Source organism: Arvicanthis niloticus, unplaced genomic scaffold, assembly GCF_011762505.2.
Source record: "Arvicanthis niloticus isolate mArvNil1 unplaced genomic scaffold, mArvNil1.pat.X pat_scaffold_970_arrow_ctg1, whole genome shotgun sequence".
Taxonomy (NCBI): Eukaryota; Metazoa; Chordata; class Mammalia; order Rodentia; family Muridae; genus Arvicanthis; species Arvicanthis niloticus.
The window spans coordinates 30,059-50,897 of record NW_023046525.1 but is presented as its reverse complement, the minus strand read 5'-3'; the positions used below and the strand labels follow the sequence as shown (position 1 = coordinate 50,897).

Here is a 20,839-nt window from a genome sequence, read left to right as displayed (position 1 = left end):
TTATCTGATTATAATCTGTTTGGTCAATGGAACATAAGATTTTTTCAAATTATCCATAAAGTAAAGTGGGTCAAATCTTCAGCGGATTAAATCCTTCTCCATCAGTTGTAGCTTCTTTAGCTTGAATGTCCCTGTTGTTTCCATTTTGTCCTAGGAATAATTACAGATATTACCAGAGCAAGTTATTAGTAGTCATTGTAAGTTATTAGTATTCATGTCTGAGCAAAATGTTGGAAAAATAGGCCATATCTCTTTATCGTATTCTATATCTAATTAAAATGTTTATATTTATTTTAATTTGACATTAGAAATAGAAAATTTTTATTTATCTGTAAACTTTATTGAAATGTTATCTTACTGCATAAATAATGATTAATGTGACCAACAAATTAAGCATGTTTGAAATACATATGCTCTCTCATGGTAGTACCAAACAATATTATGACTATATGATACTGTAATAGGAGTTAAAGTTACAAAAGGCAAAATTTATGATACACGTTTTCTCAGGAGGCTCTGCTAATTTGTGTCTCTAGAACAGAACAAAAGGACAGGGTTGGATGTATTTCAGCCGTATTGAGTATTATTACATTTAAAATTTGTGTTATGGGCAAAACTACCTTGTTAGAAATGTCACAGAGCAGTTGGTTTACTCAAGTGGTCAGAAGTTTTAGTTCTGCATTTTCTCAGATTATTTATTACTATAATTCATTTGTTATAAGATTTTTTGAGGTACAGTATTACTGTGTAGACCTTCCTAGCTTCGAACTCACTGTGTAGACTAGGCTGGCCTCAAAGTCAAAGAGATCCACCTGCATCTGTCTCTGCTCCTTGAATGCTAGGATTAAAGGTGTGTAGTGTAAGTCCTGCTACATAAATATTTTGAGATCTGAGAATGTTAGGTTAATTGTACCAAATGAATAATAATCATTAACTGTAATGGACAATGCTTTGTTTAGAAAATTAATGATATTAAAGTATTTCCTAAATATGTATAATGCTGACCCAGTCTTCTAGACTAGTTCAATGTCAAAATATTCTGCTTCTGAGAGTGAATTTTAAGTTACATTGAGATTAAAGTGTTAAAACATTACCTTTTAGATCTGTATTCTATTCCATGAAGATACATTTCTCATGAGATAATCAAGGAAAGATGGAAAGAGTAGACTTGGCTACAAAGGACAAGGCAGAGGGTATAGCTATTGGCTCCTTCCCCCCATTGGCAACTTGCATGACACCTTCTGGTACCATAAAATCAATCCTCAAGAAGGAGGCTTTCTGCTCAGATACTCTGGCTCCTGTGTCTACAGTATATGGTCTCTTAAGGAATAAGGACCTATCTACAACCTGTGAGAGGCAACTAAGGGCAACAGCAAGAGTCTACAGGGTTTTAGGACTCTTGGTTTTCCTGACCAGCAACCAATAAAGGGCCCATGAACTACAAGGGGCAGCATGGCACAATAACCCCAAGAGTGCAGTAAGGACACTCAACATTTCAGTGGCAACCAAAGGCTCAGTAATTGGATTTAAGAACTTCTCAAAAAGAGGACGACTATGCCTTGTACTAGAAGTGTATCCAACGACTCAGAGCTAATGAGGTCCTGAATCTTATAAGGTTTATATCAATTGCCACCTTTTAATTCCCACCTGCATTCTAAACATTTAGTTATACCCACAGATAAGTGTAGCTCTTACCCCTCAACAAAAAAACATCTCTTGCAAGAGATAAAGACCATCACAGCTATAATTGATCACAATGCCAAAGCAGTGATCATGTCACCTGCGTCACCTGCCCCATCTACAACACTCCTGCACCTAAGGCTCAGAGAACATTTCCAAAGGAGGAAGAAGAAAGGCTGTAGTGCGATATGCATCAGTAAAGCCTTAGTGTCAGGAAGTGAAATGTATAGTAAAGCCTTTGTATCTGGCTTGGAGTGAAATGTTTGAGTAAAGCTTTTGCTATGTTTGGATCATTCAGTAGAGGCTGAAAAATTGTTCTGTGACTGTTTGAACCTTGAAGGAATGTTGTCTCTCTAGAGAATCTTTACTTGGTGCTATGTGAGAGGTGCAGCTGTACAAACCTTGGTCCTAAGACACTGGCAAACCTGGGGTTCTTACGTTTGACTGTGGATAGCCATGGTCAAAAGGTAGCAAGATTTGTATGGGTTGTCTGCTCTCATGGGCAGCAAGGGCAAGATAACTTTGGTAGCTGGAACCTTTCCCAGGCCCAATTAGCCTTGTACAATGATTGAATAAAGTAACAGGAGTGAGATAGCTGGGTGTCAGTCTTTTCTAAGAGGCAGAACCCCCAGAAATGAAGGTTTTAGCATCTTAGTGAGCTTCTTTCTCTACTGTAGCACCTACGACCAACATCGATCAATAAAAGATTGTACGAACCAAAGAACAGGATGTCTGTTATGAGATTATATCACCTAGAAATGTCAGGGAAGCTATACTTATGAAGTCTCAACAACATGGCTGCCTAAGCAAGATCTGAATGGGAATTATATCAACAAAGGAAATCTTATAGGGTCCCAACCCTAGACTAAGAACTATAGGAAACTAAGGAATGCTGAGAACGGACAAAACAGGCTTTCCCAAGAAGGAGTCCCCTAATTGGTTAACCAACACCAAATGGTCAGCCCTGAAATATTATGTACATGGATAACATTATATCAGATGAGCAGGTTGTAATTATATATTTAGGAATGCATATTATATTTAATACATATATTTTTATTTGTATATTTAGGAATATAGATCATGCTATATTAATATACTAACAATTAAAGAAAGAAGTTATATGGAAGCTATACAGAAGATGATGTATAGAAAGGAAATGGAAATAACATGTAAGTACATAAGTAATATGGGAAAATTGATAGTTATCTTAGATTGTGCTATCATGATTGTGTCAGATGTGCCTGTGTTAAGGTAGGTAAAATACGTGGGCTATCTGCATGCAAACACTTGGATGTTGACCCAGTGATACCCTCTTTTAGGCAAATAGCTCCAACCATCATCATAATATATGTGCAAGAAACAGTTTTGACCTGCCACCCCCACTGAGAGCATCACTTTGCTCTAAGGTCCCATGTGAAGAGAAAGAGACAACTCCACAATCAGGACAAAAACCCTAGCCCTTCATCATGCTTCCTTCAGATGCAGCTTCAAACACTGTGCCCCAAAGCATCAACTCCACGTTTCTCTGATTTTTATTTTTAAAGTTATCCAATATAAATAAATGGGCACATTCTCTAAAGGAGAGAAGGGTACTTTGCTAGTGACCCACCTCTTGGTTCTGGCTCCTATCTTTGACAAGAAATTTTGAGGTTGTAAAATTACCTGAATTCTTAAAAACCGTGGGCAGGCATAAGCTGGTAGAGATGTCACCACTTGGTCGTACATTTTTTGTAAGTCTAAAGACTTGTTTGGTTTTAGAATAACAGAAGTCATTCCCGCTTTTCCTTCATAACCTGGGAAAGGTCAAAATAAAATCCATGTATTACTAGGTGAGTTTTCAAAATCAGTCCTGTCAGACAGACTGCCACAGAGATGCCCATTCTACATTCTATTCCAGAGGTGACAGTGGGGCAGTAGCATAAATTGAGTCTGTGTCTTTCCCTCACGTATGATTTAATCACTAGAAGTAACTGAACTGTAGGGATGATCACAGTTTGCCTTTGATTGTCCGTCCGACAGAAACGAGACAGGCTGGATGGAAGACAATAAGTTATATATAAAATTTTCATCATACCAACACAAATGCTAAGACAGAAATCTTAGGGAAAGCTAACTATAGCCTAGCAAAAATGTGCGTTTTAATTGCTAATGAAAAAAAAATCACGGGGAGTATTTGAAGTTAAGAGAAGTAGAAATGGCTATTTTCTTTTTATTAATTAAAATGAATGAAAGTTAAGTTCCCATTGCTTACTGCCCACCATGTGGTTTGCAGACCTCAGAGGGCTGGCCCATTTCTCCAGTCCTCAGGGACAGTTTCCCAGTCTGTTATCTCCTTCCTCTGCTGCTAAGTAGACATTTCAACCCCTGGCCTCCCCTCTCTACCCCACAGCATTAGCAAGGAAACACTATCATTTGCATAAAAGAACACAGTTCAGGTACATGTGGTATTTTTAAACATTTAAATTAGAACATGTTCCTTTTGAGTGGAATAAGCCAACGCGTGTCGTAACAGAAAAGGGAGACCATTGGAAAGATCAGCTTCAACTATTTTCAAAGCACATAAAAACATTAAAATCCATCCATACCTTTTTTTTTCTTTCTAATGTGTCCATAAAGTTTGTTAGCGTATGCAAGGGCATTGCTTGTCAAGGCAAGATGAAAATATTTTTAAACATTAATTTTAATATGCAAAATTTTAAATGTTGATTTAGAAAGTGATAAAAACCTAAAGAAGCCACGCATGGGCGTTCTCCTGACAATTCTCCAAGTCGACCACAGCCACATACCTGGCACAGGCACACCATACACATTTGCTTCCTGTATGAAGTCCAACCTCCCAAGCATATCAGCGACCTCTGTGGTTGCGACATTTTCTCCTTTCCACCTAAATGACAGACAGATCCTTAAGAGCACAGGCATTTGAAGAGCAGCTCCTGCTTCAGTTTCAGTGACTTGCATTTGGCTCTGTGAAGCACCTAGTGGCCAAAAATAACTAGTTTCCAAGCAAAAGCCACGTCTACAAAAGCGTTTCGTTCAGAGTTCAATAAAGTCAGCAGCTGTGGTTTGGTTAAAATAACTTAAGAGTTTTATGGGTATAAATTGTTCACTGTAAAATACTTTAAGAGAGCTGTGAAACGAATTGATGAGAAGAGAAATTTATCAGCACAAAATCACTACTGTGTGCAATAATAAAAATTAAGTTTAAAACTTTATCCTTGGAGGTAGGAATTTTAAAAAATACTATAATTACATCAGCATTTTAAACAACTTTACTTTCTGGGCATTAACACATCCACTTCTGCTATTTTAATGAAGACAATTCTATATGACGAAAATTTAATATACTTCTTATTTATTCCCTATTTGTCTATTCACTTCAAGCCCTTGCTAAATACTTACTCTATGCTCCTGACTATTTTATAGCCATTGAATAACAAAGTAAAATAAAATTTTATGTAGGCTAAGACAACTTGAGAAATTAGAAAATAAAATGTTAAAAGAAACGGGAGTGGGCGATCTCAGTCTCAATATTTTGTCATTACATCAAGAATCATCTCAAGACCGGTGAGACATGTTGGTGAGTAGTGAGGCACTTGCCACTGAATCAGAGTTTTAATCCCTGAAACAGACATAGTTAGAAGGAGAGAACCACCTCCGAAAAGTCACATGTATAATGTGGCATTTTCACTCTCATCCCCACCTCCAACAGGGAAATATGAGATAAGGAAGAAAGAAAAAATGTGATTCATTTACACAATGGAATACTAATCGAGCTATTAAAATCAAGAACATTGTGAATTTTTAGTCAGATTTATGGGACTAGAAAATAGCATCCTGAGTGAGGTAAGCCATACCCAAAAAGACATGCATGCATGTACTCACTCTCTTCTAAGTGGATGTGAGCCATAAAGTACAGGACACCCACGTACAGACCCAAAGAGGCTAAATAGCAAGGAGGGCACAAGGGGGGGAGGAGGATGCTTAAATCTCACTCAGAAGGAGAAATGAAACTGTCTTCAGAAGTGGACGGAGGGTAGGGAACTGTATGGCAGAGGTGATGGAAGGGTAAGTGGGTATCAGGTGTAGGGAGAGCCAAGGAGAAGGGGAGGGGAGCTTACGTGGAGGGGTCATGTGAAGGGGGGACTGAGAGGAGGGGGGGTTGTGATTATTATGTAAGTGAATAAATGAATTAATTAGAAAAAAAGAAAGAATAATATCTGCAAAATAAGATAAAATAAAACAAAAAGAAATGACTTTAGACCTATGGCTCTTCTGTATATCCCTAATTCTAGGCTTCAGGTGCTGCTTCTACTATCTAATAGCCTAAATGTTAAAGTTTACTGATTGGGTATAGTTCATTTTTTTAAAGAACAACTATGGAGTTTGAACACCAGAACTAAACCTATAGTACATTTAGAAACAGATGGTGAGCCCATCTTTGGTGCGGGGAATCATTGTGGAGCTGAAGGACCCTGATGTCCTGAGTTATCAGGAGCAGGAGCTTCCACTTTCCACAGAAGAGGGATTCACAGGCACAGAGCCAGCTGGGCATCCAGTGATGCCATTCATACCATGAAAGTGTCCTCAATACGGTCCCAAAAATACAGAAAGTTCTCATGGTCTTGGAACATTAGGTCTCCCGTGGTGAAGTAAACATCTCCCTTCTTAAACACATCAAAAAGCAGCTTGCTTTCGTGTGCCTGTAGGAGCCAGCATAGCCAAAGAAGGGATTCTTCTTATTTGCTCTTAAATGAGGAGACCAGGTTCTCCTGCAAGAGAAAGGGCTGCTTTAGAAGCCATGTGTTCCAGCAGTGATCAGTGCAGACACCACACACATACCCAAGATATAGCCAAGAACCCATGCCTTGTAGCTTCCCATTTTCCTTTATATTTGTTTCCATTCTACTACTCAATGGTGTCTTCTCGTGGTGCCTGCATCCAGCATATCCTTTCACAAACAACCTTGCAAAAACGAACAGCGAAGGAATCGCATGGAAATGAAATGTGAATTTAATTTCTCTTGTACTCTGGGTTGACAGACGAAGGGTAATGTCTCTTGGAATTGCACAGATTTTAACTCAGGTAATATCTGAGAGCAAATAACTCAGCAATTTTAATAAGCTGGTAAAATAACACTACATACACATTAGTGACCATACCTTACTCTACCATAATAACTGTACTTATTCTTGAGGAGCAATTGTTTGAAACTGGCATTACAATTCTAATTTTATTAAAAGAACTAAAGTCCAGAAGGGTGAAATCAACAGTTGAAATCAGAAAAAGAAATAGGTACAGAACTCAAAATGAAGCCTTTGGAGCAAAGAACCCATGAAGTAGGCTGAACCAGTTAATGGTTTATTCTGTAATTTCTTGACAGGGAGGGCATTAGAAAGAGCTCCCGCCTCATGACAACACTCGCACGCTTAGATGTTATCTGAAATCATTATTCTAGTCAGGTCTCTCTAGTCGAGGTTGTGCTTGGTGATCAGCAAGGCAAGGTTACATTTAAGGTAAAGGAAAGCAGAGATCACAGTAGCAGCCTTAAAGGTCCGTGTCTACGTTCTTCTGGATTCGCTGCAGTGATGGATGAAGTAGTCACAGGGCTCTTGACTATTCCTGCCTCTCAGCCACTGTACACTGTATTTGTATCCCCTTACCTCCCTCTGGATAGGACACATGCTCTGCTCCAGCAGAACTCCACTGCTTCTTTCTCATCATTTCATCCTCACTAGCCCCGCCACTGCTGGCATCATCAGTTACACTGCACACATCACCGTAGCATCCCTGTCCTTAGAGCCCTGCATCGGCATCCTCTCATTGTCAGCAAAAGCCTCTAAGAAAGGTCTCCATGATAGCTCCATCTTACCAATGCAGAAAGGGAGGCAGACCAAGTAATCTACCCAATGTCACACTGCCGTCACACAGAGGAGCTGGAGTACACGTTTCAGAACAAGGTCCACATGCCCTCAAAGGCTCACACACTCTGTGAAGTTTGTCAGGCTGCATTTAATAGTGCAGAAATTTTAAAGACCCCTTTCTTCCTCACAAACTATACTGCTTGTTTTTACTTCTCAGGGTTTAGGTACTAGCTTTTCCTCTGACAAATTATTGTAAATATTTTACAAGTCACGGTGTTCATGTCTTTCCTGATGAGGCATAATTGACATAATGAAGGGACAAAGCTATAACAGAAAACAAAGTGCAAGAGCTCATCACGAGGAACTCTGGAGTGGGCTCAGTCAGCATTTTTAGAATTGCTGAAGTTACATAAGCACCATCCCAAGATTTAAGTTCTGGTTCAGATCTCATGATGCTTCTAAAACAACAGGCTAAGAAAGACCTCCAGTTCTCCAAATTCTCCAAAGGTTACTTTTCCTATTTTTATTAAATGACTTATTGTTTATTTTTATTTTATGTGCACTGGTGTTTTGTGTAGCAGGATACTCCTGCATGTATGCTGAATCTCCTCGAGCTGTAGTTACAGGCAGTTATGAGCTTCCATGCGGGTGTTGGAACTAAACCCAGCTCTTCTGGAAGAGCAGCCAGTGTTCTTAACCTCTGAGCCATCTCTCCAGCCCTTATCCTTTTTTTTTTTTTTTTTCTCTTGGAGAATGTCTGTGGAGTTGAATTAAGAAACATTTGAAAATGTTAATCTTATTATTTTTGTGAGCGCATGTGTGTGTGTGTGTGTAGTGTGTGTCTGTACATGCCAGTGCAGTTGAGCAACAGGTGCCCTCACAAACCAAAGGCTCAAATCTCCTGGAGCTGGAGTTACAAGCAGTTGTGAGCACCTGTGACACAAGTACTGGGAAGTGAACTCTGGTCTTCTACAAGAGCAATACCTCTGTGTCATCTTCTTAGACATCCAGCAACACTGGATATTCTGAAGCTTGGGAGATTATTAATACTTTCTTTATAATCTTTCCAGTAGCAGTCAGACAAATAGAACAGAATAAAAAGAAAAGCAGGTTTACAACTTGTATTAATCACATTGAAGCAAAGATCCAGGAAGTCATTGTCAAGTGTAGGTTGAGGCAGTATTAGGTATTGCCCTCATTCTGGAATTTGGGTTACATTTACATAGATAGTATCTGTTCATTTCTAAGTGCATAGCTTTATAGGTTCTGTTTTCAATGATGATCTGCAGGTAACTGAGGCCTTTGTTTCATCAAAATTTCTAAACTGAAAACTTTCAGACAGTCCTGCCTTCAGAGGAATAGAAGGGAGAAGAGAGGAAGGAAGAAGCCAAAGGTTTGTACATATCCCTTAGTTTGTCAACACAAGCCTCATGAAATAAATCATGTCACCACTGATTTACAGAGGAAGGAAACGAGTTTTAGATCAGCCAGTCTGGCCACAGCTGCCTGCTCCTAAGTGTCAAAACCAAAACGTAAAGCAGAGGTGGCCTGACTGTTCATTGTAACTAGGACAAAACATTAATTTAGTATTATTGGTGATGTGTGATGTAGATAAGGAGAAATAAAAGCCAAAGAGATGCCACTTAACTATTTTACAACCTAATTAGGGCTCACATCCACAGTTGCATTACACTACAAGATAAGTCACATTCCGAACAGTCATTCTTTCCTGAACTCAGCACCTGTGGATTCAGGTTCTTTGCTTAAGACAATGACTTCGTAACTCGTCTTACCTTTTCTCACACGGTAGCACCAGCCTTGTCCGTTCCTCAGTGTTCATCTTTCTGAAAGTCATACTTTATCAACTCAAAGGAGAAAAAAAAGCTGCAAACCCAAAGTGAAGAATAAAATTGAGCATTCGGCTATTTGTGCAAGAACGGGATCTGCTAACGAGAATCTATGTTCAATTAAACGAGGAATCTTTTTACTGACAAAAAAATTAAACAAAGGCTTGAAAATTGACGTGGGAAGCACTCGTAAGCAGACCTCTCTAACTGGCACTCATTTCATTTCCTCTAGCTTTGTTTCACCTTAACACTGCTAGGCTTTACCCTCAAAAGAGTGAGATGCGAGTTACAGATGGTACCCGGCTCTGGTTCATTCATTATTCTAACCATGGGCAGGAGGACCCCATTTCACAGTCTTGAAAACATTCTCTCTAGAGGGAAGTTTTAAACAGAACTAAGACATGAGGTATGAATATCAGGATTTTTGTTACTGTTGATTTCCTCTGGGCCTCCAGAAATATGACCAACTACCTAAAAACTAGAGTAACTTGAACCATTCGGCTCTACTCTAGACCTGTCAGGTTAACTCCTTTAAGCTAACACGCAATGGTCTGTCTATCACTGTGGCAAAAGATGACTTGACTTGGACAGAATCTCCCCCTCAGTTCAGAAGCCAGGCTAACTGGATGTCCTCATCCTCATAGGGTTCTGATAGACGTTCATCCCTGTGTCCCAGGTGCCTTGCCCCGGGGCAGCCACATCACAGCATCATGCCGATGCTACGCACACCTCTACGTCATTCCATCAAGTCTGATCTGGGCAGAACTAAAAAATTGCTTAGTCCAACTCCCTCATTTTATCTGTAAGAAAAAGTGAGGGTTTTTTTTTTTTTTTTTTCCATTAGATCTGTAGCCTTATTAAATGGAATTAGAAATAGATTTAATATGTAAGTGATGAATTGGAGTGAGATAAAATAACATGGGCTGGCAAATGAGGAAGGAGAAGAGGGGGGCAAAGATAAAAAACAACTACACAATAAGAATTTTAAAAAAGTGACCAAGGAGAACAAGTAAATTTAAAAAATAGAACCACTAATGTAAATATATTAATATCAAAGTATAAGTAGAACTATATCTGATGTTTTTAGCCTTAATAAAAAACAGCATGTACTCAGAACCACAATTCAACATCTGAAGTTTTTTTAGTTTTTTTTTAATATTTAGTTTTCTATTTAGTTATTTAGTTACTGTGAGTGTGGATGTGTGTTTGTGTATCTGTATGAGTATATGTATGCCATCATGTGTGCATGTGTGTGAGTAGGTGTGTGTGCATATATGCATGTGTGTGTGTGCCCGTGTGGGTGTGTGTGCATGCATGTGTGTGTGTGTTTAGGTAAGAGAACAACTTTTGGGAGTTGATTTCTCTCCCTCAGCCATGTGGACATCCAAGAGGCCACTTTAATCCAATGAGTTCTCTCACCATTTCACACTTCATCATTTTAATTCAGTTTAAATGACAGCATCTAATGTCAACTGAGCCCTTAGTCTAAGCCAGTGTGCTAAGATCTTCAGAGTTCTCTTTAAGCACTAGAATGCTATAGGAGGGAGTGACTAATGTCATCCCATTTGAAAGTAAGGGATCATCAAAGCGGCTGCAAAGAACATACTCTTTCTCATTACATAAACGTTCTTTATTAAAATGCATGTTTACACCGTGCTGGTATTTGCTGCTTTGATAACATGATATTGTTATACTTGCCTAATGGCAGGTGGAAAGATTTCAGACATTCAGTCCAGCCTTTATTATCTTGTTCCAATAGGCAAGAAAGAGAGCCCTTTCTCTTTCCCTTTTCTCTCTTATTTTATACTTTGAAACACTTTCCCAGCAACTTCAGATATCCATTTTGGTGGTATTTATTTTCAATTAATTTGCCAACAGTGTACGCCAGGTGAGAGTAATTTCATAATGAATTACTGTCAAGTGAGTCTGTTATCAGATAAATAGGACTTGACGGCAGAGGTAATTTTTTCACTCCACGTAATGCTAGATACATTATAATATCTGTAAAAAAAAGCAGTCTGGATGAAGGCATAAGTGATTGACTAGAGGCATGTCTTCCTTTCTATCTTACGAGGCTACCATGCAATTGCAGTGATGGCTATGCTATAGTATCACAATAAAAACAATCAGCACACTTTAAAATCCAAATGAAATCATATGCATGTGTCTTGGTGCACGTATCCAGAGCATAGTTGTATGAAGTCTTGGTCAAAACAATACTGGTAAGTGTTTTCCTCTGAACTGTTCTGTCCACAGTTACATGGCTGTACAATAGCTCCAGGAGTCCCCTCTCTACTTATATGCCTTTCTTTTTTGTTTGTTTGTTTGTTTGTTTGTTTGGGGGTATTTCACCTGCATATGTGTTTGTGTGCCATGTGCATGCAGTGCTCACAAAGGCCAGAAGTGGCATCAGATCCCTTGAAGCTGGACTAAAGATACTTGTGAGTCACCATGAGGATGCTGGGAATTGAACCCAGGTCCTCTGGGAGAGCAGCCAGTGCCCTTAACCACTGAGCCATTGCTCCAGCTGCACCTACATGCCTTTCTATATTCGGATACAAAAATGTTTATATTGCTAAGGAACCCAAAAGTAATTTTCTTGTTAACACATGAGGAAAATTTAACCCCCCCCCCCCCAAAAAAAAAAGCAACTCACTCAGGTAGTGGAGTCCAATAGCAACAGAGCTGACACTGAAGCTGGGCTATCTGTCTCTGTGTCTGAGAATTTCGCATTGAAAACGATGCCTGGCCTTCATCCTCAATGTCTTACTGGCTGTCTCTAAGACCTTGCTGTGCTGTTCTATTTAGGAATGCACTCATTTGCCTGGGATGCTTAGGCCAACTACAAACAAGGAGATTTTAAAATGGGATCTCTAAGCCACGCCCACAGTGGAGTAGCTGAGCTACATCATCTGCATCCCGGAACAGGAGGAAATGGAGGTCAGTCTTGTGGGCAGCGGAGCTGTTCTGATTAGAGAGAAGACACATGGCCTTGCCCTTGATACCCTCCTGGATTCTGTCTGGGAGCTGTTCTCTTGGCTGCATTTAGCCTGTCCTTTAGCTGTAACCTTGAGTGTAACAGCCACCAGTGAGCTGAGTCCTTGTCAAGTGCCAACCCTAAGGGTGGTCTTGGAGACTCCTGAAGTGCATATGACGTCAGAAATGTAGATGGCCTTATGAATGTGCTCCAAGTTTGCATTTCGTGAACTTTGCTCTTGGCAGGGAGAAGCTTGCACTTAAGATGATTAAACAGCTTGTAAAAACTACTAAGAAATAGGCTTTTTGACAATCCCACATTTTATCTTTACATTATATCCTTGGATTTACCACTATGGAAGAAATGCCACCTATACCTCTTCTCTGCTATCTCCTATATATGTTAGAAATACACATACTTTTATTTTCAGATTTGTTTCCAATCCACTTAGAAACATAAAGTGGGTCTGTTTAATTTCCTGTATATAAATAGATTTAATGCTGACCACCTAACTTTTTAAATTGAAGGTGTCTTCTTCTAAGTTTTATTTAACCTTCAGATGGAGCATATGTGTTCTTTCAATGCGTATTTCAGAGAAGTGCAGTTCTTACAATACATATGCATCTTATTCTCTGTTTATTTGTAAAAGTTTCAGAGCAGTCCTTTGTTGTTCTTCTACTGGGAGAGCAGTTTAACTATCACTAAATCCCTAGATCAAGGATGAAGATATTTCTGTTTCTTTTTGTCTGGGCCATCGGCATTCTGTTTGCATTTGAGAGATGCCTGCACTATGCCCCGTCATCAACCAAGCTATGCTTTGTACATCCACCTCTCCCCACACCCTCAGCTCTGCCTTAGCATGACCTGGTTCTTTACACTTCGTTCAGTCGTTTCACGTGTATATTATTTCCTGTTTATTCTTCTGCACCATAGTTTCATTCTCTGGAACATCATATGTTCTTTGGTTAAAGCAGGAGGGCGGGGGATAGGATAGGGGGTTTCTGGGAGCGGGAGACCCGGAAAGGGAATAACATTTGAAATGTAAATAAATAAAATATCCAATAAAAATGTAAAAGAAAAAAATTCAAATATTTATGAGCATTGTATTCTAGTATAGTTAAAGGAATCATTTTTTTTCCCTGTGACCAGTTCTTCTCTGAAAGAACAGTTAAGTACGTGCTGGAACTGGGCACCACTCCTTAATCCTGGTCATTTTCTCCCTAACGATGTTGACAGTCTGTTTTGTATTTTAAACTTTTAATGTGCGATTCATTTTTATTATGGGCTCATTTTTCTTCATCCCCCGCCCCCCTTTTGAGCTGAACATGTTTAGTTTCTAATTCCTTTCTGATCTGTTTTCCTTGAAACTCCTCTCATTTGAGCCCTTATCTTTTAAAGACCTTCCCATTGTGATATTTTTTTTTCTGAGTTAATGGAAAAACATCATTTTGAAAACATGTCTTGGCCGTTTTGAAGGACTTACTATTTTTATGCGACTTGTATCTCGCCATCCGCCTTCTGTACATATCTGGACTTCCCTTTGTTTCAAGGCTTTTGTCTTCACTAGGTTTTATGTTTAATCTTTCCAAATTATTTCCCCAGGTGAAATTACAGTAGAAAAGATAACGGCTGCCCCCAACTTTGATTTGAGTTTGTTTGGAATATTGTTTCCTGATTTTCTATTTTATTACATCAGTCACGGTTAATGGATGTTGTCTCTTTAGATGCTGCAATAAGTGGCAGGGATTGCAGCTGTCGTCAACTATGCAGAGTCACAGGAAGCCCACACTGCTGCACACTTTCTCCCGCACTCATAACATTATCTCTCTAGCTGGAAGTTGATTCCTCTCGAAACAGCAAGCTTTCAAGTTTAAGAGCCATACTTATAATCCCCTTTGCTTAATTATGGAATGACCATTGAATTTAAAAAAAAAAAAAAATTATTTGTACTATAACCAGACAGCAGGTAGCTGAAATGATGAAAAAAGGGAGAGGGACTAGGATTTGTATGTTGTTAGGTACCACTTTAAATTTTTTTCAAGCTATAAACAAGTAAATGAAAATGAATTGAAAATCAGTATTTTTACAAAAAAATTGGAGATAATTGTGATGTTATATATCACTGACATGACAGCAGTCTTCCAGGAGGAAGCTGTAGTGATTCAGGCCAGCAATGCACAACACAAGGCAGGCTCTTTCTTGGAAGACTGCAATGACTTGAGTCACAAAAGGGTCTCTCCACGTGAATATAATTGTTTTTGATTTCCTAAGTGGTGTGGCATAAATGTTTTCCAAGTGCTTGAAACAAATGGGTATTATACATTTAATAGATATAGGTTCCACATATATCACTTAGTTTAAGCAGTTTATTGCATTATTTAAATATCTCACATCACTGAAATTTTTAAAATTATCTTTATTTATGTGTATTATCTTTATTTATGTGCACATGGGTTTGTGAATGAATGTCCTGGGTGTGCAGGTAACTAAGGAGCCAGCAGAGGCATTAGATCCCACAGAACTGGAGTTAACAGATTGCAGGGACATAGTGCTAGGGTTCTCTGGACCAGCTGTAGTGCATCCTACCCACTGGTCCAGCTCTCCAGAGCTTGCTTTGGTTCTATCATTCTTAAAATACTATTACAGCTATTTACTAGGAGAGATATAACTTATGTGGTATAAATGATTAAAAAAAGATAAAGAGCAGTGGGAGGGGAAATACTCAAGAGAAATGGAGAGAGACTCATTCAGGATTTATGATTACCATTAAACATTAAACTTGAAAACTGAACAAAAGTAAAACAAAGTCATCCCCACGCTTCAGTCAGTCATCCCCATGCTTCAGTCAGTCATCCCCAAGCTTCAGTCAGTCATCCTCATGCTTCAGTCATCCCCATGCTGCAGTCATCCCCACACTGCAGTCAACCCCTGGCTTAAGTCAGTCATCCTCACTCTGCAGTCATCCCCACCCTGCAGTCATCCCCATGCTTCAGTCAGTCATCCCCACCCTGCAGTCATCCCCACCCTGCAGTCATCCCCAAGGCTTCAGTCAGTCATCCCCACCCTGCAGTCATCCCAGGCTTCAGTCAGTCATCCCCACCCTGCAGTTATCCCCTGGCTTCAGTCAGTCATCCCCATGCTGTAGTCATCTCCACACTGCAGTCATCTCTACACTGCAGTCCATCCCCATGCTGCTGTTGTCTCCATGCTGTGCAGTCATCCCACACTGCCATCATCCCCACACTGCAGTTAGTCATCCCCATGCTGCAGTCATCCCCACCTGCAGTCAGTTATCCCATCCTACAGTCATCTCATCCTGCAGAAAGGAGCACACGGCATAGGGCTGGGGTTTGCAGAACCCACAGCATCACAGATCACCCACAGCCACCATTGCCTTGCAAATGTTCTCAGCTTAAAAACATAATAAGACTTTTCACAATGTAGAAGTATACACTCCAGACGAGAGTGTAGACCTCAACATCCTATCTATAGAGAAAGTTGCTATACTTACATTGTAGAAGAAGTTGGCTCTCCCAAACAGATCCAATCTTCCCAGTATGGTTCATGAAGCATATGTTTCCTTCGGTAGCTCCGTAAAATTCACACCATTTAATATTTCCAAATCTGTCTAAAAATTGTCTCCACACATCACTGCTCATACCGTTTCCAACTGCCAAACGCACCCGGGGTCCTTTCCCTTCTCTCTGTTTAGGAGAAAGGATTTCACTTGTAAGGCATTCTAGTTCCTCAATCTCTCTTTTGATGTTATTTATATGGCAACTGAACTTTCCTAAAAGCAAATGGGGCGTGTGCAGTAGCAGAGGAGAGAGGCAAGCACAAGGAAGCCGCAGAGTTCTGTTGGAGAATTCTGTCCAGCAGCTGATGCTGGGTAGGAGGGGTATATCTGTTTTTCTCTGTATCTTGGAGGAAAACGTTCTTTCAAATTACAAATAGCAAATGCTTCTTTGATAGGGGTAGACATTCTAGAAGGGAGAAAGTTTATTTCAGGATGAACAAAAATTTTACAGGATTATGAAATATTCATTTTCATTATTACCTGGATAATTTGGCAGCCAGCAAGTAACCTCCATTCCCAGCAGAGGAAATAACAATAAAAATTAAGTCATTAGAGACAATTGACTGAAAATGAGACAGCTCAACATAAGTCATAATTAGAATGGCACGACCTTCAACTTTTATTTGTATTCAAATTAAGGAAGAAATATACTTTTTCTATGTTCAAGAAACATAAGGTCAATTAACATGAATAATGCACATTTAAGTAAGACTGTATGATCAATGTAATCATGGCAAATTGATAATATGCTCAGACTACCTGGGGGTAATATGTAAAAGCATACTAATAAGCAATAGTAATGATAAAGTAGAGAAATCAATGGTCTTGACACTGACAATTTAATATGATCAGTTGATCAGAGTCTGTTCTCTAGCACCACAAAAATGGTTTAAAGTGAAACCTTAGGCTGAACTTTAGTGCCAAATTCCAGGCATCTTGTAAGTAGATTTTAATACCATTCTGAACTACTATTAAAGCACAGAGTTTTTAAAAGTTGGAATGTGTGAAGGGAAGTCTTAACATGTGTGGGTTATATAAAAACTGTCCAGAGAAAAATATATTTTTCTTGCAGTACAGTAAGAAACTAAAAAAAGAATAATTTGACCTAAACAATTTCTAAAAGTGCTGGGAGACTATCAGGCTATGTACTTAGGTGAAATTATCAAAAAAAAAATAAATACCAGTATGGTGCTTGACATTTCTGGTAAAGTAAATGGCAAGAAAAAAAGAGGGAAAGGAGATGTGGAAAACTAGGGAAAGAGAGAGAGAGAGGAAAATTATTCTCTAAGAGGCAAGGAGGCTATGGCTGGCTATTTATACCTATGGAAAGCATTGTTGAAAACCTTAAAAACAAATCATTCCTTCATAAAGTTAAAAACTGAACATGAGCAGAGTCAGAGAGACGGTCGGCAGTTAGCACGTGTGCTCGTGCAAGGGGACCTGAGTTCATTTGTTGGGCTACTGAGCTCAGTTCCCATCACCTCATCCAGCTCACAACCATCTGTAAATTCAGTGCCAGAGGTTCTGAAGACGCTACACACATAGAGAATACTAACAATTCACATACATTTTCAAAAATTGTCCTACAGAGATTTGTAAAACTAACGTGTATTTAGTACAGTGGTGGTAGACAGAACACAAAGGGTGTTCTCAACATCAAAAATATAGTATCATGGATTGAGCAACAAGCAAACACACAGCTGAAGAAGAGGGTTAGAAAGCAGAGTATACACATGTACATGTGAATAAACATTTGCTCTTCAATGTTGATAATGCTTATAGGTTTTTTTTTTTTGTTAATGTGCATAGACAGATACAATAGCTAGGACGTAAACATTCAAGGTCTATGACTGAATTAAAGTTTATAAAATCACTGCATTTTTGGCCAAGTGGGAAAACACTATCTTATGACAGCATGTTATAAATTAAGGGTTGATGGCTGTACTATTTAAATATTAGAGAACTCAGGACTCAAGGAAAAGCCTTTAAAGTTTCTAAGTGACTGTGTGTGGCACTTGTGTGTGCACGCGCGATGCCACAGCTGGCATGTGTAGATCGGAGGACAACTTACTGGCATCAGCTCTCTCAGATATTAAACTCAGGTCCTCAGTCTTGACAGATGGCACCTTACCAATTGAGCCAACTTTCGATAGCCCAGAGGAAATCATTAAAGAAAGCAAAAAGAAAGAATGTATGTCTAAAGAGACAGTCAATGAACATATGATAAAAAATAAAATTTCATGTAAAGATAAAAAAAATGAGTAATGGGCAAACACAGATGAAACAAACAAACAAACAAACAAACAAAAACACTACCAGCATCATAAAAGATTTAAGCTCAAATATGTCAGGAAAGATATTAAACATAAAATATAAATTCTACACAGAAAAAGTTTCTTAATGCATAAATATATGAAGCCAAATTATATACTGTGTATAAGAAACAGGTTTTAAGCACCAGACACAATCTTACTGCTGTCAGCTTGTTAGAATCTAGATTTGTCTGTGACACAGGCTTCTTAGCCTGCCTGCAAAGGAGATGGATTGATTCACTTTTGAGGATGGGCATAGTCCTGCTGCCTGATTCCTCTACTGTGATAAGCTGACCGTTAACTGGGCTAAAATAAAGTCTTCCCCTTTAACCTGCTTGGTCAGAGTATTTTATCACAACCAGCAGGTGACAAACTGCAATATCAGCAGATAACATAACTCGGGAGTAATCAGGCAGCAAAGAATGCCATGCAGCTCTCACTTAAGAAGAGGCTGGCACAAGCAAAGAATATCCTGTGGGGTTGGCTTTAACTACAGAAATGTTTTGGCACAGATATCTATAGAACATTTCATCCTATAACAAAAGAATATACCTTCTTCTTAGCACCTCATGGTACCGTTCTCCAAAATTGACTATAAATCAGTTACAAAAACAGGCCTCAAGAGATACAAGAAGACTGAAATAATCCCATGCATCCTATTAGATCACCACAGATGAAGGCTGGTCTTCAATAATAACAAAAACAACAGAAAGCCCCACACACACATGGATGCTAAACAACGCCCTACTCAATAATAACTTTATCAAAGAAGAATAAAGAAAGAAATTAAAAGATTTTTTTAGAATTTAATAAAAATGAAGCACATCATACCAAAACTTATGGGACACAATGAAAGCATTGCTAAGCAAGAAACTTATAGTTCTTAGTGCCTCCAAAAAGAAAATTGGGAGAGTGTACACTAGAAGATTAACAGCACATCTGAAAGCTCTAGAACAAAAAAGAAGCAAACACACCCAAGAGGAGAAGAAGGCAGGAAATAATCAAACTCAGGGCTGCAATCAATCAAGTAGAAACAAAAAGAACTATACAAAGAATACAACAAAACTAGGAGCTGGTTCTTTGAGAAAATCAACAAGATAGATAAACCCTTAGCCAGAATAACCAGAGGCTCAGAGACACTATCCAAATTAATAAAATCAGAAATGAAAAGGAGACATAACACCGGAAACCAAGGGAAATTTAAAAAAATATATTATCAGATCCTACTACAAAAGTCTATACTCAACAAAATTGGAAAATCTGGATGAAATGGACAATTTTCTAGACAGATACCAAATACCAAAGTTAAATCAGGATCAGATAAACTACCTAAAGAGACTCATAACCCCTGAAGAAATAGAAGCAGTCATTAAAGGTCTCCCAACCAAAAAAATGCCCAGGACCAGATGGGTTTAGTGCAGAATTCTATCAGACCTTCAAAGAAGACCCAATACCAATACTCTTCAAAGTATTCCACAAAATAGAATCAGAAGGAACACTACCCAATTCGTTCTATGAAGCCAACAATTACACTTATACCTAAACCACACAATGACCCAACAAAGAAAAAGAATTTTAGACCAATTTCCCCTATGAATATTAACGCAAAAATGCTCAATAAAATTCTTGCAAACCAAATCCAAGAACACAATCAAAACAATCATTCACCACGATCAAGTAGGCTTCATCCCAGGGATACAGGGATGGTTCAATATATGGAAATTCATTAATGTAATCCACTACATAAACGAACTCAAAGAAAAAAAATCACATGATCATTTCATTAGATGCTGAAAAAGCATTTGACAAAATTCAACACCCCTTCATGGTAAAAGTCTTGGAAAGATCAGGAATTCAAGGCCCATACCTAAACATAGTAAAAGCAATATAGAGCAAACCAGGAGCCAACATCAAACTAAATGGAGAGAAACTTGAAGCAATCTCATTAAAATCAGGGACTAGACAAGGCTGCCCACTCTTTCCCTATCTATTCAATATAGTACTTGAAGTTCTAGCTAGAGCAATTAGACAACAAAAGGAGGTCAAAGGAATACAAATTGGAAAGGAAGAAGTCAAATATCACTATTTGCAGACAACATGATAGTATACTTAGGTGACCCCTAAAATTCTACCAGAGAACTACAGGCTGATAAACAACTTCAGCAAAGTGACCAGATCTAATTACTCAAACAAATCAGTAGCCTTCCTATATTCAAAGGATAAAGAGGTTGAGAAAGAAATTAGGGAAACACTACCCTTCACAATAATCACCAATAATATAAAATACATTGGTGTGAATCTAACCAAACAAGTGAAAGATCTGTATGTAAGAACTTCAAGTCTCTGAAAAAAAATCTAAGAAGACCTCAGAAGATGAAAAAATCTCCCATGCTCATGGATTGGCAGGATTAATATAGTAAAAGTGGCCATCTTGCCAAGAGCAATCTACAGATTCAATGCAATCCCCATCAAAATTTCAACTCAATTCTTCATAGAGTTAGAAAAAGCAATCCTCAAATTCATTTGGAATAACAAAAAAAACTCAGGGTAGCAAAAACTATTCTCAACAATAAAAGAACTGG

General features: G+C 38.7%; 1 pseudogene; it reads right to left on the bottom strand.

The window, feature by feature from the left end:
- Window positions 1-18: 18 nt before the first annotated feature.
- The window catches only part of LOC117702550 (long-chain fatty acid transport protein 6-like), a 41,589-nt pseudogene continuing 20,768 nt past the window's right edge, over window positions 19-20,839 (bottom strand).